Here is a 19717-nt window from a genome sequence, read left to right on the forward strand (position 1 = left end):
GGAGATTTCATCCCACATGGTGTGAGTAAGGTGGAGATTCCATCTCACATGGTGTGAGTAAGGTGGAGATTCCATCTCACATGGTGTGAGTAAGGTGGAGATTCCATCTCACATGGTGTGAGTAAGGTGGAGATTCCATCTCACATGGTGTGAGTAAGGTGGAGATTCCATCTCACATGTTGTGAGTAAGGTGGAGATTCCATCTCACATGGTGTGAGTAAGGTGGAGATTCCATCTCACATGTTGTGAGTAAGGTGGAGATTCCATCTCACATGGTGTGAGTAAGGTGGAGATTCCATCTCACATGTTGTGAGTAAGGTGGAGATTCCATCTCACATGGTGTGAGTAAGGTGGAGATTCCATCTCACATGTTGTGAGTAAGGTGGAGATTCCATCTCACATGGTGTGAGTAAGGTGGAGATTCCATCTCACATGGTGTAAGTAAGGTGGAGATTCCATCTCACATGGTGTGAGTAAGGTGGAGATTCCATCTCACATGGTGTGAGTAAGGTGGAGATTCATCTCACATGGTGTGAGTAAGGTGGAGATTCCATCTCACATGGTGTGAGTAAGGTGGAGATTCCATCTCACATGGTGTGAGTAAGGTGGAGATTCCATCTCACATGGTGTGAGTAAGGTGGAGATTCCATCTCACATGGTGTGAGTAAGGTGGAGATTCCATCTCACATGGTGTGAGTAAGGTGGATATTCCATCTCACATAGTGTGAGTAAGGTGGAGATTCCATCTCACATGGTGTGAGAAGGGTGGAGATTCCATCTCACATGTTGTGAGTAAGGTGGAGATTCCATCTCACATAGTGTGAGTAAGGTGGAGATTCCACCTCACATGTTGTGAGTAAGGTGGAGATTCTATCTCACATGGTGTGAGTAAGGTGGAGATTCCATCTCACATGGTGTGAGTAAGGTGGAGATTCTATCTCACATGGTGTGAGTAAGGTGGAGATTCCATCTCACATGGTGTGAGTAAGGTGGAGATTCCATCTCACATGGTGTGAGTAAGGTGGAGATTCATCTCACATGGTGTGAGTAAGGTGGAGATTCCATCTCACATGGTGTGAGTAAGGTGGAGATTCTATCTCACATGGTGTGAGTAAGGTGGAGATTCCATCTCACATGTTGTGAGTAAGGTGGAGATTCCATCTCACATGGTGTGAGTAAGGTGGAGATTCCATCTCATATGGTGTAAGTAAGGTGGAGATTCCATCTCACATGGTGTGAGTAAGGTGGAGATTCCATCTCACATGGTGTGAGTAAGGTGGAGATTCATCTCACATGGTGTGAGTAAGGTGGAGATTCCATCTCACATGGTGTGAGTAAGGTGGAGATTCCATCTCACATGGTGTGAGTAAGGTGGAGATTCCATCTCACATGGTGTGAGTAAGGTGGAGATTCCATCTCACATGGTGTGAGTAAGGTGGAGATTCCATCTCACATAGTGTGAGTAAGGTGGAGATTCCATCTCACATGGTGTGAGAAGGGTGGAGATTCCATCTCACATAGTGTGAGTAAGGTGGAGATTCCATCTCACATGTTGTGAGTAAGGTGGAGATTCCATCTCACATGTTGTGAGTAAGGTGGAGATTCCATCTCACATGGTGTGAGTAAGGTGGAGATTCCATCTCACATGGTGTAAGTAAGGTGGAGATTCCATCTCACATGGTGTGAGTAAGGTGGAGATTCCATCTCACATGTTGTGAGTAAGGTGGAGATTCCATCTCACATGTTGTGAGTAAGGTGGAGATTCCATCTCACATGGTGTGAGTAAGGTGGAGATTCCATCTCACATGGTGTAAGTAAGGTGGAGATTCCATCTCACATGGTGTGAGTAAGGTGGAGATTCCATCTCACATGGTGTGAGTAAGGTGGAGATTCATCTCACATGGTGTGAGTAAGGTGGAGATTCCATCTCACATGGTGTGAGTAAGGTGGAGATTCCATCTCACATGGTGTGAGTAAGGTGGAGATTCCATCTCACATGGTGTGAGTAAGGTGGAGATTCCATCTCACATGGTGTGAGTAAGGTGGAGATTCCATCTCACATGGTGTGAGTAAGGTGGAGATTCCATCTCACATGGTGTGAGTAAGGTGGAGATTCCATCTCACATGGTGTGAGAAGGGTGGAGATTCCATCTCACATAGTGTGAGTAAGGTGGAGATTCCATCTCACATGTTGTGAGTAAGGTGGAGATTCCATCTCACATAGTGTGAGTAAGGTGGAGATTCCATCTCACATGTTGTGAGTAAGGTGGAGATTCTATCTCACATGGTGTGAGTAAGGTGGAGATTCCATCTCACATGGTGTGAGTAAGATGGAGATTCTATCTCACATGGTGTGAGTAAGGTGGAGATTCCATCTCACATGGTGTGAGTAAGGTGGAGATTCCATCTCACATGGTGTGAGTAAGGTGGAGATTCTATCTCACATGGTGTGAGTAAGGTGGAGATTCCATCTCACATGGTGTGAGTAAGGTGGAGATTCCATCTCACATGGTGTGAGTAAGGTGGAGATTCTATCTCACATGGTGTGAGTAAGGTGGAGATTCTATCTCACATGGTGTGAGTAAGGTGGAGATTCCATCTCACATGGTGTGAGTAAGGTGGAGATTCCATCTCACATGGTGTGAGTAAGGTGGAGATTCCATCTCACATGTTGTGAGTAAGGTGGAGATTCTATCTCACATGGTGTGAGTAAGGTGGAGATTCCATCTCACATGGTGTGAGTAAGGTGGAGATTCCATCTCACATGGTGTGAGTAAGGTGGAGATTCCATCTCACATGGTGTGAGTAAGGTGGAGATTCCATCTCACATGGTGTGAGTAAGGTGGAGATTCCATCTCACATGTTGTGAGTAAGGTGGAGATTCCATCTCACATGGTGTGAGTAAGGTGGAGATTCATCTCACATGTTGTGAGTAAGGTGGAGATTCCATCTCACATGTTGTGAGTAAGGTGGAGATTCCATCTCACATGGTGTGAGTAAGGTGGAGATTCCATCTCACATGTTGAGAGTAAGGTGGAGATTCATCTCACATGTTGTGAGTAAGGTGGAGATTCATCTCACATGTTGTGAGTAAGGTGGAGATTCATCTCACATGTTGTGAGTAAGGTGGAGATTCATCTCACATGTTGTGAGTAAGGTGGAGATTCCATCTCACATGTTGTGAGTAAGGTGGAGATTCCATCTCACATGTTGTGAGTAAGGTGGAGATTCCATCTCACATAGTGTGAGTAAGGTGGAGATTCCATCTCACATGGTGTGAGTAAGGTGGAGATTCCATCTCACATAGTGTGAGTAAGGTGGAGATTCCATCTCACATGGTGTGAGTAAGGTGGAGATTCCATCTCACATGGTATGAGTAAGGTGGAGATTCCATCTCACATGGTGTGAGTAAGGTGGAGATTCCATCTCACATAGTGTGAGTAAGGTGGAGATTCCATCTCACATGGTGTGAGTAAGGTGGAGATTCCATCTCACATGTTGTGAGTAAGGTGGAGATTCCATCTCACATGTTGTGAGTAAGGTGGAGATTCCATCTCACATGGTGTGAGTAAGGTGGAGATTCCATCTCACATGGTGTGAGTAAGGTGGAGATTCTATCTCACATGGTGTGAGTAAGGTGGAGATTCTATCTCACATGGTGTGAGTAAGGTGGAGATTCCATCTCACATGGTGTGAGTAAGGTGGAGATTCCATCTCACATGGTGTGAGTAAGGTGGAGATTCCATCTCACATGGTGTGAGTAAGGTGGAGATTCCATCTCACATGTTGTGAGTAAGGTGGAGATTCTATCTCACATGGTGTGAGTAAGGTGGAGATTCCATCTCACATGGTGTGAGTAAGGTGGAGATTCCATCTCACATGGTGTGAGTAAGGTGGAGATTCCATCTCACATGGTGTGAGTAAGGTGGAGATTCCATCTCACATGTTGTGAGTAAGGTGGAGATTCCATCTCACATGGTGTGAGTAAGGTGGAGATTCCATCTCACATGGTGTGAGTAAGGTGGAGATTCATCTCACATGTTGTGAGTAAGGTGGAGATTCCATCTCACATGTTGTGAGTAAGGTGGAGATTCCATCTCACATGGTGTGAGTAAGGTGGCGATTCCATCTCACATGTTGAGAGTAAGGTGGAGATTCATCTCACATGTTGTGAGTAAGGTGGAGATTCATCTCACATGTTGTGAGTAAGGTGGAGATTCATCTCACATGTTGTGAGTAAGGTGGAGATTCATCTCACATGTTGTGAGTAAGGTGGAGATTCCATCTCACATGTTGTGAGTAAGGTGGAGATTCCATCTCACATGTTGTGAGTAAGGTGGAGATTCCATCTCACATAGTGTGAGTAAGGTGGAGATTCCATCTCACATGGTGTGAGTAAGGTGGAGATTCCATCTCACATAGTGTGAGTAAGGTGGAGATTCCATCTCACATGGTGTGAGTAAGGTGGAGATTCCATCTCACATGGTATGAGTAAGGTGGAGATTCCATCTCACATGGTGTGAGTAAGGTGGAGATTCCATCTCACATAGTGTGAGTAAGGTGGAGATTCCATCTCACATGGTGTGAGTAAGGTGGAGATTCCATCTCACATGTTGTGAGTAAGGTGGAGATTCCATCTCACATGTTGTGAGTAAGGTGGAGATTCCATCTCACATGGTGTGAGTAAGGTGGAGATTCCATCTCACATAGTGTGAGTAAGGTGGAGATTCCATCTCACATGTTGTGAGTAAGGTGGAGATTCCATCTCACATGGTGTGAGTAAGGTGGAGATTCCATCTCACATGGTGTGAGTAAGGTGGAGATTCCATCATTCCATCTCACATGGTGTGAGTAAGGTGGAGATTCCATCTCACATGTTGTGAGTAAGGTGGAGATTCCATCTCACATGGTGTGAGTAAGGTGGAGATTCTATCTCACATGGTGTGAGTAAGGTGGAGATTCCATCTCACATGGTGTGAGTAAGGTGGATATTCAATCTCACATGTTGTGAGTAAGGTGGAGATTCCATCTCACATGTTGTGAGTAAGGTGGATATTCCATCTCACATGTTGTGAGTAAGGTGGAGATTCCATCTCACATGGTGTGAGTAAGGTGGAGATTCCATCTCACATGGTGTGAGTAAGGTGGAGATTCCATCTCACATGGTGTGAGTAAGGTGGAGATTCCATCTCACATGGTGTGAGTAAGGTGGAGATTCCATCTCACATGGTGTGAGTAAGGTGGAGATTCCATCTCACATGGTGTGAGTAAGGTGGAGATTCTATCTCACATGGTGTGTGAGTAAGGTGGAGATTCCATCTCACATGGTGTGAGTAAGGTGGATATTCCATCTCACATGGTGTGAGTAAGGTGGAGATTCCATCTCACATGGTGTGAGAAGGGTAGATATTCCATCTCACATGGTGTGAGTAAGGTGGAGATTCCATCTCACATGTTGTGAGTAAGGTGGAGATTCCATCTCACATAGTGTGAGTAAGGTGGAGATTTCATCTCACATGTTGTGAGTAAGGTGGAGATTCCATCTCATATGGTGTGAGTAAGGTGGAGATTCCATCTCATATGGTGTGAGTAAGGTGGAGATTCTATCTCACATGTTGTGAGTAAGGTGGAGATTCCATCTCACATGTTGTGAGTAAGGTGTAGATTCCATCTCACATGGTGTGAGTAAGGTGTAGATTCCATCTCACATGTTTTGAGAAGGGTGCAGTGAGATACACAAGTCTCCCTTCCTGAATACCAGGCAACACTGTGTGAACACAATTGGTTAGTGTGTAGTACCCCAGTAATGTAGTCAGTATATAGTACCTCCGGTGATCTACAGGTGATATAAACACAGGTGATATAAACACAGGTGATCCAAACACAGGTGATATAAACACAGGTGATCCAAACACAGGTGACCCAAACACAGGTTATCCACAGGTGATCCAAACACAGGTGATTCAAACACAGGTGATCCAAACACAGGTGATATAAACACAGGTGATATAAACACAGGTGATCCAAACACAGGTGATATAAACACAGGTGATCCAAACACAGGTGACCCAAACACAGGTTATAACACAGGTGATCCAAACACAGGTGATCCAAACACAGGTGATCCAAACACAGGTGATCCAAACACAGGTGATTGTGTGTATGGTAATTAATTAATGTTTACACCAGTCACAGTGTCATGTATGAACACCAATTAAATAGCATGACCCTTCAAACCTAAATACAGAATTGGACCTTCGGTGAAACAGTACAGAGAAACTTTGAGACAACCAATTTCACCCTACCCCCTCCCCAAACTCCAATTGAAAAATAAACAAAAATTTATATTAATAATTGATTGCAATTTGGGATGCTATATTCCCTAACAAATAATTATTTCTTAGAGCCCGAATAATTATATCTGACCTCATAAATGATGGATAACAGGAGGGGGATCAACATTAACCCTAGAGATGACCCCTTACAAGGGTGGGAAATGACCTTGGAGATGACCCCTAGCTAAGGAGGAGGATCAACCTTGGAGATGACCCCTAAGATTATAAGGAAGTGCTGAAGTTATCTGATATGTCTTATAATGTGAGAAAAGAAACACAACACTAAACTCAGAAATTGGTTCCATGTGTCTGGTACCATGTCTGGGAAGTAACAGGAGGATAATTCGGTCATCCAAAACATATTGGTTTATAATTACACCTAGAACCTGATGTTATAATGGACAGCAATGTTCGTAATGCTGTATAGATATACAGTTGTCTACTATAGTATTGTTAGCATTTCTGAGGTATCCAACTTTCCTCAATTTTATTTCTTATAAAATTTTCATATCAAATGATTTCCCTTCCAGTTGATATGATTCAGTAATTAATTAACATTTCACAAACATATGAATTTTATCAAAAAATGTTGACAAGTTGATGACTTGTTGGTAGAGGGAAGGGTTTATCAAATCTCCATTAGAGAAATTAACGGGAGAAATGACTCCTACATTTATCAGGGGGAGTTACCCTCCATTAGTACACAACACACCCTCTATTAACACAGCAGTCCGGTTACACACTAGTCACATTATAACTGAACACTTGGGAAACAGGAATTTCTGCCCAGGTTCCAATTAAAGTAATGATTAAGCTTCAACTGCTTCATACCATATTATGTCAATTTTTAAATTTAATTCATATAAAATAATCAAGTAATTTTGAAAACATTATCTTTTTAACACTCATCTGGAAACACAGGATGTGGAAATTTTGAATTAAATTACTTTAATTATGGAAATACTGTAGTTTTAAATGGGATATTAATGTAAGGGTAATAAGCTGAGCTCTTTACCCTACACTGATGTTCCCATAACCTGCTGTGATTTCATTCCAGATAATTTGATGATTTTTTTTACTAATTACTCCCTCAAATAATTTTTTTTTTTAAATAATTTCAACCTGAATGTGGGGCATGAAGCATCGACATGAGGCTACAGCAGTCAGCCATTTCTCACTGACTTGTAGCTAAACCTGTCAGCCATTTCTCACCGAATTGTAGCTAAACCTGTTAGCCATTTCTCATTGACTTGTCGCTAAACCTGTCAGCCATTTCTCATCCACTTGTAGCCAAACCTGTCAGCCATTTCTCACCGAATTGTAGCTAAACTTGTCAGCCATTTCTCATTGACTTGTAGCTAAACCTGTCAGCCATTTCTCACCGAATTGTAGCTAAACTTGTCAGCCATTTCTCATTGACTTGTAGCTAAACCTGTCAGCCATTTCCCATTGACTTGTAACTATAAACCTGTCAGCCATTTCTCATCGAATTGTAGCTAAACCTGTCAGCCATTTCTCACTGAATTGTAGCTAAACCTGTCAGCCATTTCTCACCGAATTGTAGCTAAACCTGTCAGCCATTTTTCATTGAATTGTAGCTAAACCTGTTAGCCATTTCTCATTGACTTGTAGCTAAACCTGTCAGCCATTTCTCATCCACTTGTAGCCAAACCTGTCAGCCATTTCTCACCGAATTGTAGCTAAACTTGTCAGCCATTTCTCATTGACTTGTAGCTAAACCTGTCAGCCATTTCTCACCGAATTGTAGCTAAACTTGTCAGCCATTTCTCATTGACTTGTAGCTAAACCTGTCAGCCATTTCCCATTGACTTGTAACTATAAACCTGTCAGCCATTTCTCATCGAATTGTAGCTAAACCTGTCAGCCATTTCTCACTGAATTGTAGCTAAACCTGTCAGCCATTTCTCATTGACTTGTAGCTAAACTTGTCAGCCATTTCTCATTGAATTGTAGCTAAACTTGTCAGCCATTTCTCATCCACTTGTAGCCAAACCTGTCAGCCATTTCTCATTGAATTGTAGCTAAACTTGTCAGCCATTTCTCATCCACTTGTAGCAAAATCTGTCAGCCATTTCTCATTGAATTGTAGCTAAACCTGTCAGCCATTTCTCACAGACTTGTAGCTAAACCTGTCAGCCCTTTTTCATTGACTTGTAGCTAAACTTGTCAGCCATTTCTCATCCACTTGTAGCCAAACCTGTCAGCCAATTCTCATTGAATTGTAGCTAAACTTGTCAGCCATTTCTCATCCACTTGTAGCAAAATCTGTCAGCCATTTCTCATTGAATTGTAGCTAAACCTGTCAGCCATTTCTCACAGACTTGTAGCTAAACCTGTCAGCCCTTTTTCATTGACTTGTAGCTAAACTTGTCAGCCATTTCTCATCCACTTGTAGCCAAACCTGTCAGCCAATTCTCATTGAATTGTAGCTAAACTTGTCAGCCATTTCTCATCCACTTGTAGCAAAATCTGTCAGCCATTTCTCATTGAATTGTAGCTAAACCTGTCAGCCATTTCTCACAGACTTGTAGCTAAACCTGTCAGCCATTTCTCATTGAATTGTAGCTAAACCTGTCAGCCATTTCTCACAGACTTGTAGCTAAACCTGTCAGCCCTTTTTCATTGACTTGTAGCTAAACTTGTCAGCCATTTTTCATCCACTTGTAGCTAAACCTGTCAGCCATATCTCATCAACTTGTAGCTAAACCTGTCAGCCATTTCTCAGTGACTTGTAGCTAAACCTGTCAGCCATATCTCATCAACTTGTAGCTAAACCTGTCAGCCATTTCTCAGTGACTTGTAGCTAAACCTGTCAGCCATTTCTCATCAACTTGTAGTTAAATGGATGGATTAACCCTAGTTGCCTATTAAATTAGGGCAGATGGCAATGTGCTAAGGCACTTCCCTAGAGACAATCAAAGTCGTTAAAAGAGAACTCTTGAATAAGATTGGGGTCAATATGCTTCATAGATGTTACTTAAATATCTTCATTTTTTACAGATAATGGAAAATGAATTTCTTGCAAAGGAAAATATCAAAAACAATTATGACTTGTATTTGTTTGTTTATTCTTTTTTATTTATTATTATTAATTATTTTAAATCAATTGGTTTTGCAAAATCAAATGTTTTGAGTTTTATTTTAGACCATCAGAGCTGGTAGGAGAAGCTGCCACTAGTCCCTGGTCCGAATACCTAACTGGCTGGCAGTGACCAGATAACTCCATCTGAAGTTTGTAGTTACATAGTGAAGAGAAGCCCCTGTGTCTGTTTGTCAATACCTGGACTTTGAAGTTAGGAGATAGCGACCAACCCCTATGTCTGTTTAAAAACACCTGGAGTTTGAAGTTAGGAGATAGCGACCAACCCCTATGTCTGTTTGTCAACACCTGGAGTTTGAAGTTAGGAGATAGCGACCAACCCCTATGTCTGTTTGTCAATACCTGGAGTCTGAAGTTAGGAGATAGCCACCAACCCCTGTGTCTGTTTAAAAACACCTGGAGTTTGAAGTTAGGAGATAGCGACCAACCCCTGTGTCTGTTTGTCAATACCTGGACTTTGAAGTTAGGAGATAGCGACCAACCCCTATGTCTGTTTGTCAACACCTGGAGTTTGAAGTTAGGAGATAGCGACCAACTCCTATGTCTGTTTGTCAACACCTGGAGTTTGAAGTTAGGAGATAGCGACCAACCCCTATGTCTGTTTGTCAACACCTGGAGTTTGAAGTTAGGAGATAGCCACCAACCCCTGTGTCTGTTTAAAAACACCTGGAGTTTGAAGTTAGGAGATAGCGACCAACCCCTGTGTCTGTTTGTCAATACCTGGACTTTGAAGTTAGGAGATAGCGACCAACCCCTATGTCTGTTTGTCAACACCTGGAGTTTAAAGTTAGGAGATAGCGACCAACCCCTGTGTCTGTTTAAAAACACCTGGAGTTTGAAGTTAGGAGATAGCGACCAACCCCTGTGTCTGTTTGTCAACACCTGGAGTTTGAAGTTAGGAGATAGCGACCAACCCCTATGTCTGTTTAAAAACACCTGGAGTTTGAAGTTAGGAGATAGTGACCAACCCCTGTGTCTGTTTGTCAATACCTGGAGTTTGAAGTTACTCTTTAGGGGTCATGAACAAGACTTATAGAATTAATGATATTATTGGTAAGCTTGAGTGAATAAATAATTTCAAAAACTTCACCTGAAAAGTTAAGGGAAATAAATAATTAAAATAGACAATCTCATAACTATTGCAGAATTACACTACCAACACATTCATATAGTGTCACTATAATAACTGCTGAGAAATTTATATTTTCTTATATAAATGTATATAAGGTGTACATACAATTTTGGACGTATCTGGCTCCTACAGAAGGCTCCAAGTCACAGATAGGAAATGTAGCTAAAGAGGCTGGGAGCCTGTCCTATCAGAGGACAACAGTTTGACCTGTAACACAGCATCCACTGTAGTGGACAGATAGCACGTTAATTCATTTGTAGGAGTAAAGAAATCTACATCACATTGTCACTGCAGGGGACTTATAGCATGAAACCACATTGAATTATCACTGCAGGGGACAGATAGCACATTCATTTATTTGTGAGGAGCAAAGAAGCCTACATCACATTTCACTGCAGGGGACAGGTAGCACGTCAATTCATTTTTAAGGAGAGAAAAAAACCTAGCATCACATTGCACTGTTGGGAACATAAAGCACAACCTTCATTACTGCATGGGACAGATAGCACAGTAACACGTAGTGGCCAGGTGACTTAACTGTTCTATATGATCTATACGGGTCAAATGTTACCAGTTGTGTAATAGATAACTTGGTCCTTGAAACATAAATATGGACCGAGAATCTGTAGCTAATGGAATGTACATAATATTGTCATTCAAATGTAAACTGACATTCATATGTGACATTTACTCTATCTCCATTAGAATGAAGATTTTTTTCAAATTATCACACTGTAGAAAGAGTTAGTTTTTTAGTTTCCTTATTAACGATACAATATTACATTATATGTAAGCTTTAGACAACATTATACTTCATTCAATAGCAGAAACACTGAAGTGTTTTATTTCAAAACATTAACATCAGGTATTTAAACTGCAGTATTTCATTTAGATATTATGGAATTTCACGGTGAATAATTTAGTGTTGTTTTTACATATCAATGAAGCTTTGACCCTAATCCAAGACAATATCTTTCCTGGGATAAAAGGTCAATCATTAGTGGTCAAGGGGTTTTATGTCCTAGTACGGTCTTTAACTTGCCAATCACTACAAAATCTTGTCTCAGCCACTCAAAATATCATTACACTAAAGTCCTTACTCATCAATAATTAATAAGGTTACATCACTGTCTGGGAGATGTGCATCTAAAACAACTGTATACACCACACATTTAGTAAATATCACCGTGTGGGAACTGTATACACCACACATTTAGTAAATATCACCGTGTGGGAACTGTATACTCCACACATTTAGTAAATATCACCGTGTGGGAACTGTATACACCACACATTTAGTAAATATCACTGTGTGAGAACTGTATACACCACACATTTAGTAAATATCACCGTGTGGGAACTGTATACTCCACACATTTAGTAAATATCACTGTGTGGGAACTGTATACTCCACACATTTAGTAAATATCACTGTGTGAGAACTGTATACACCACACATTTAGTAAATATCACCGTGTGGGAACTGTATACACCACACATTTAGTAAATATCACCGTGTGGGAACTGTATACTCCACACATTTAGTAAATATCACTGTGTGGGAACTGTATACACCACACATTTAGTAAATATCACCGTGTGGGAACTGTATACTCCACACATTTAGTAAATATCACTGTGTGGGAACTGTATACTCCACACATTTAGTAAATATCACCGTGTGGGAACTGTATACACCACACATTTAGTAAATATCACCGTGTGGGAACTGTATACACCACATATTTAGTAAATATCACCGTGTGGGAACTGTATACACCACACATTTAGTAACTGTATACACCAAACATTTAGTAAATATCACCGTGTGGGAACTGTATACACCACACATTTAGTAAATATCACCGTGTGGGAACTGTATACACCACACATTTAGTAACTGTATACACCAAACATTTAGTAAATATCACCGTGTGGGAACTGTATACACCACACATTTAGTAAATATCACCGTGTGGGAACTGTATACTCCACACATTTAGTAAATATCACTGTGTGGGAACTGTATACACCACACATTTAGTAAATATCACCGTGTGGGAACTGTATACTCCACACATTTATAAATATCACCGTGTGGGAACTGTATACTCCACACATTTAGTAAATATCACCGTGTGGGAACTGTATACTCCACACATTTAGTAAATATCACTGTGTGGGAACTGTATACACCACACATTTAGTAAATATCACCGTGTGGGAACTGTATACACCACACATTTAGTAAATATCACCGTGTGGGAACTGTATACACCACACATTTAGTAAATATCACCGTGTGGGAACTGTATACACCACACATTTAGTAAATATCACCGTGTGGGAACTGTATACACCACACATTTAGTAAATATCACCGTGTGGGAACTGTATACACCACACATTTAGTAAATATCACTGTGTGGGAACTGTATACTCCACACATTTAGTAAATATCACCGTGTGGGAACTGTATACTCCACACATTTATAAATATCACCGTGTGGGAACTGTATACTCCACACATTTAGTAAATATCACTGTGTGGGAACTGTATACACCACACATTTAGTAAATATCACCGTGTGGGAACTGTATACACCACATATTTAGTAAATATCACCGTGTGGGAACTGTATACACCACACATTTAGTAAATATCACCGTGTGGGAACTGTATACTCCACACATTTAGTAAATATCACTGTGTGGGAACTGTATACACCACACATTTAGTAAATATCACTGTGTGGGAACAGTATACACCACACATTTAGTAAATATCACTGTGTAGGAACTGTATACTCCACACATTTAGTAAATATCACCGTGTGGGAACTGTATACTCCACACATTTAGTAAATATCACCGTGTGGGAACTGTATACTCCACACATTTAGTAAATATCACCGTGTGGGACATGTATACTCCACACATTTAGTAAATATCACCGTGTGGGAACTGTATACTCCACACATTTAGTAAATATCACCGTGTGGGAACTGTATACACCACACATTTAGTAAATATCACCGTGTGGGAACTGTATACACCACACATTTAGTAAATATCACCGTGTGGGAACTGTATACTCCACACATTTAGTAAATATCACCGTGTGGGAACTGTATACTCCACACATTTAGTAAATATCACCGTGTGGGAACTGTATACACCACACATTTAGTAAATATCACCGTGTGGGAACTGTATACACCACACATTTAGTAAATATCACCGTGTGGGAACTGTATTCTCCACACATTTAGTAAATATCACCGTGTGGGAACTGTATACACCACACATTTAGTAAATATCACTGTGTGGGAACTGTATACACCACACATTTAGTAAATATCACCGTGTGGGAACTGTATACACCACACATTTAGTAAATATCACCGTGTGGGAACTGTATACTCCACACATTTAGTAAATATCACCGTGTGGGAACTGTATACACCACACATTTAGTAAATATCACCGTGTGGGAACTGTATACTCCACACATTTATAAATATCACCGTGTGGGAACTGTATACTCCACACATTTAGTAAATATCACCGTGTGGGAACTGTATACACCACACATTTAGTAAATATCACCGTGTGGGAACTGTATACACCACACATTTAGTAAATATCACCGTGTGGGAACTGTATACTCCACACATTTATAAATATCACCGTGTGGGAACTGTATACACCACACATTTAGTAAATATCACCGTGTGGGAACTGTATACTCCACACATTTAGTAAATATCACTGTGTGGGAACTGTATACACCACACATTTAGTAAATATCACCGTGTGGGAACTGTATACACCACAAATTTAGTAAATATCACCGTGTGGGAACTGTATACACCACACATTTAGTAAATATCACCGTGTGGGAACTGTATACTCCACACATTTAGTAAATATCACCGTGTGGGAACTGTATACACCACACATTTAGTAAATATCACCGTGTGGGAACTGTATACTCCACACATTTATAAATATCACCGTGTGGGAACTGTATACTCCACACATTTAGTAAATATCACTGTGTGGGAACTGTATACTCCACACATTTAGTAAATATCACCGTGTGGGAACTGTATACTCCACACATTTAGTAAATATCACTGTGTGGGAACTGTATACACCACACATTTAGTAAATATCACCGTGTGGGAACTGTATACACCACACATTTAGTAAATATCACCGTGTGGGAACTGTATACACCACACATTTAGTAAATATCACCGTGTGGGAACTGTATACACCACACATTTAGTAAATATCACTGTGTGGGAACTGTATACTCCACACATTTAGTAAATATCACCGTGTGGGAACTGTATACACCACACATTTAGTAAATATCACCGTGTGGGAACTGTATACTCCACACATTTATAAATATCACCGTGTGGGAACTGTATACTCCACACATTTAGTAAATATCACTGTGTGGGAACTGTATACACCACACATTTAGTAAATATCACCGTGTGGGAACTGTATACACCACATATTTAGTAAATATCACCGTGTGGGAACTGTATACACCACACATTTAGTAAATATCACCGTGTGGGAACTGTATACTCCACACATTTAGTAAATATCACTGTGTGGGAACTGTATACACCACACATTTAGTAAATATCACTGTGTGGGAACAGTATACACCACACATTTAGTAAATATCACTGTGTAGGAACTGTATACTCCACACATTTAGTAAATATCACCGTGTGGGAACTGTATACTCCACACATTTAGTAAATATCACCGTGTGGGAACTGTATACTCCACACATTTAGTAAATATCACCGTGTGGGAACTGTATACTCCACACATTTAGTAAATATCACCGTGTGGGAACTGTATACTCCACACATTTAGTAAATATCACCGTGTGGGAACTGTATACACCACACATTTAGTAAATATCACCGTGTGGGAACTGTATACACCACACATTTAGTAAATATCACCGTGTGGGAACTGTATACACCACACATTTAGTAAATATCACCGTGTGGGAACTGTATACTCCACACATTTAGTAAATATCACCGTGTGGGAACTGTATACTCCACACATTTAGTAAATATCACCGTGTGGGAACTGTATACACCACACATTTAGTAAATATCACCGTGTGGGAACTGTATACACCACACATTTAGTAAATATCACCGTGTGGGAACTGTATACTCCACACATTTAGTAAATATCACTGTGTGGGAACTGTATACACCACACATTTAGTAAATATCACTGTGTGGGAACTGTATACACCACACATTTAGTAAATATCACCGTGTGGGAACTGTATACACCACACATTTAGTAAATATCACTGTGTGGGAACTGTATACTCCACACATTTAGTAAATATCACCGTGTGGGAACTGTATACACCACACATTTAGTAAATATCACCGTGTGGGAACTGTATACTCCACACATTTATAAATATCACCGTGTGGGAACTGTATACTCCACACATTTAGTAAATATCACTGTGTGGGAACTGTATACACCACACATTTAGTAAATATCACCGTGTGGGAACTGTATACTCCACACATTTAGTAAATATCACTGTGTGGGAACTGTATACACCACACATTTAGTAAATATCACCGTGTGGGAACTGTATACTCCACACATTTAGTAAATATCACCGTGTGGGAACTGTATACACCACACATTTAGTAACTGTATACACCAAACATTTAGTAAATATCACCGTGTGGGAACTGTATACTCCACACATTTATAAATATCACCGTGTGGGAACTGTATACACCACACATTTAGTAAATATCACCGTGTGGGAACTGTATACTCCACACATTTAGTAAATATCACTGTGTGGGAACTGTATACACCACACATTTAGTAAATATCACCGTGTGGGAACTGTATACACCACAAATTTAGTAAATATCACCGTGTGGGAACTGTATACACCACACATTTAGTAAATATCACCGTGTGGGAACTGTATACTCCACACATTTAGTAAATATCACCGTGTGGGAACTGTATACACCACACATTTAGTAAATATCACCGTGTGGGAACTGTATACTCCACACATTTATAAATATCACCGTGTGGGAACTGTATACTCCACACATTTAGTAAATATCACTGTGTGGGAACTGTATACTCCACACATTTAGTAAATATCACCGTGTGGGAACTGTATACTCCACACATTTAGTAAATATCACTGTGTGGGAACTGTATACACCACACATTTAGTAAATATCACCGTGTGGGAACTGTATACACCACACATTTAGTAAATATCACCGTGTGGGAACTGTATACACCACACATTTAGTAAATATCACCGTGTGGGAACTGTATACACCACACATTTAGTAAATATCACTGTGTGGGAACTGTATACTCCACACATTTAGTAAATATCACCGTGTGGGAACTGTATACACCACACATTTAGTAAATATCACCGTGTGGGAACTGTATACTCCACACATTTATAAATATCACCGTGTGGGAACTGTATACTCCACACATTTAGTAAATATCACTGTGTGGGAACTGTATACACCACACATTTAGTAAATATCACCGTGTGGGAACTGTATACACCACATATTTAGTAAATATCACCGTGTGGGAACTGTATACACCACACATTTAGTAAATATCACCGTGTGGGAACTGTATACTCCACACATTTAGTAAATATCACTGTGTGGGAACTGTATACACCACACATTTAGTAAATATCACTGTGTGGGAACAGTATACACCACACATTTAGTAAATATCACTGTGTAGGAACTGTATACTCCACACATTTAGTAAATATCACCGTGTGGGAACTGTATACTCCACACATTTAGTAAATATCACCGTGTGGGAACTGTATACTCCACACATTTAGTAAATATCACCGTGTGGGAACTGTATACTCCACACATTTAGTAAATATCACCGTGTGGGAACTGTATACTCCACACATTTAGTAAATATCACCGTGTGGGAACTGTATACACCACACATTTAGTAAATATCACCGTGTGGGAACTGTATACACCACACATTGAGTAAATATCACCGTGTGGGAACTGTATACACCACACATTTAGTAAATATCACCGTGTGGGAACTGTATACTCCACACATTTAGTAAATATCACCGTGTGGGAACTGTATACTCCACACATTTAGTAAATATCACCGTGTGGGAACTGTATACACCACACATTTAGTAAATATCACCGTGTGGGAACTGTATACACCACACATTTAGTAAATATCACCGTGTGGGAACTGTATACTCCACACATTTAGTAAATATCACTGTGTGGGAACTGTATACACCACACATTTAGTAAATATCACTGTGTGGGAACTGTATACACCACACATTTAGTAAATATCACCGTGTGGGAACTGTATACACCACACATTTAGTAAATATCACTGTGTGGGAACTGTATACTCCACACATTTAGTAAATATCACCGTGTGGGAACTGTATACACCACACATTTAGTAAATATCACCGTGTGGGAACTGTATACTCCACACATTTATAAATATCACCGTGTGGGAACTGTATACTCCACACATTTAGTAAATATCACTGTGTGGGAACTGTATACACCACACATTTAGTAAATATCACCGTGTGGGAACTGTATACTCCACACATTTAGTAAATATCACTGTGTGGGAACTGTATACACCACACATTTAGTAAATATCACCGTGTGGGAACTGTATACTCCACACATTTAGTAAATATCACCGTGTGGGAACTGTATACACCACACATTTAGTAACTGTATACACCAAACATTTAGTAAATATCACCGTGTGGGAACTGTATACACCACACATTTAGTAAATATCACTGTGTGGGAACTGTATACACCACACATTTAGTAAATATCACCGTGTGGGAACTGTATACACCACACATTTAGTAAATATCACTGTGTGGGAACTGTATACACCACACATTTAGTAAATATCACCGTGTGGGAACTGTATACACCACACATTTAGTAAATATCACTGTGTGGGAACTGTATACTCCACACATTTAGTAAATATCACCGTGTGGGAACTGTATACTCCACACATTTAGTAAATATCACCGTGTGGGAACTGTATACTCCACACATTTATAAATATCACCGTGTGGGAACTGTATACACCACACATTTAGTAAATATCACTGTGTGGGAACTGTATACTCCACACATTTAGTAAATATCACTGTGTGGGAACTGTATACACCACACATTTAGTAAATATCACTGTGTGGGAACTGTATACTCCACACATTTAGTAAATATCACCGTGTGGGAACTGTATACTCCACACATTTAGTAAATATCACTGTGTGGGAACTGTATACACCACACATTTAGTAAATATCACTGTGTGGGAACTGTATACTCCACACATTTAGTAAATATCACCGTGTGGGAACTGTATACACCACACATTTAGTAAATATCACCGTGTGGGAACTGTATACTCCACACATTTATAAATATCACCGTGTGGGAACTGTATACTCCACACATTTAGTAAATATCACTGTGTGGGAACTGTATACACCACACATTTAGTAAATATCACCGTGTGGGAACTGTATACTCCACACATTTAGTAAATATCACTGTGTGGGAACTGTATACACCACACATTTAGTAAATATCACCGTGTGGGAACTGTATACTCCACACATTTAGTAAATATCACCGTGTGGGAACTGTATACACCACACATTTAGTAACTGTATACACCAAACATTTAGTAAATATCACCGTGTGGGAACTGTATACACCACACATTTAGTAAATATCACTGTGTGGGAACTGTATACACCACACATTTAGTAAATATCACCGTGTGGGAACTGTATACACCACACATTTAGTAAATATCACTGTGTGGGAACTGTATACACCACACATTTAGTAAATATCACCGTGTGGGAAGTGTATACACCACACATTTAGTAAATATCACTGTGTGGGAACTGTATACTCCACACATTTAGTAAATATCACCGTGTGGGAACTGTATACTCCACACATTTAGTAAATATCACCGTGT

At 40.1% G+C, this 19717-nt stretch overlaps 1 protein-coding gene across 3 annotated transcripts in view; it reads right to left on the reverse strand.

Moving 5' to 3' along the window:
- Nucleotides 1–19717, reverse strand: part of LOC117315760 (hydroxysteroid 11-beta-dehydrogenase 1-like protein) — a 93290-nt gene that overhangs the window by 45561 nt on the left and 28012 nt on the right. For 2 of the 3 annotated variants that reach the window (XM_033870115.1, XM_033870113.1), the window contains one exon: nt 10694–10812. The exons of the other annotated variant lie outside the window; for it this stretch is intronic. The gene's annotated coding sequence lies outside the window, so the exon portion shown is untranslated. The remainder of the gene's footprint in view (nt 1–10693; nt 10813–19717) is intronic. 3 annotated transcript variants of the gene reach the window in all.

Source organism: Pecten maximus, chromosome 17, assembly GCF_902652985.1.
Source record: "Pecten maximus chromosome 17, xPecMax1.1, whole genome shotgun sequence".
In the NCBI taxonomy this organism is placed as follows: domain Eukaryota; kingdom Metazoa; phylum Mollusca; class Bivalvia; order Pectinida; family Pectinidae; genus Pecten; species Pecten maximus.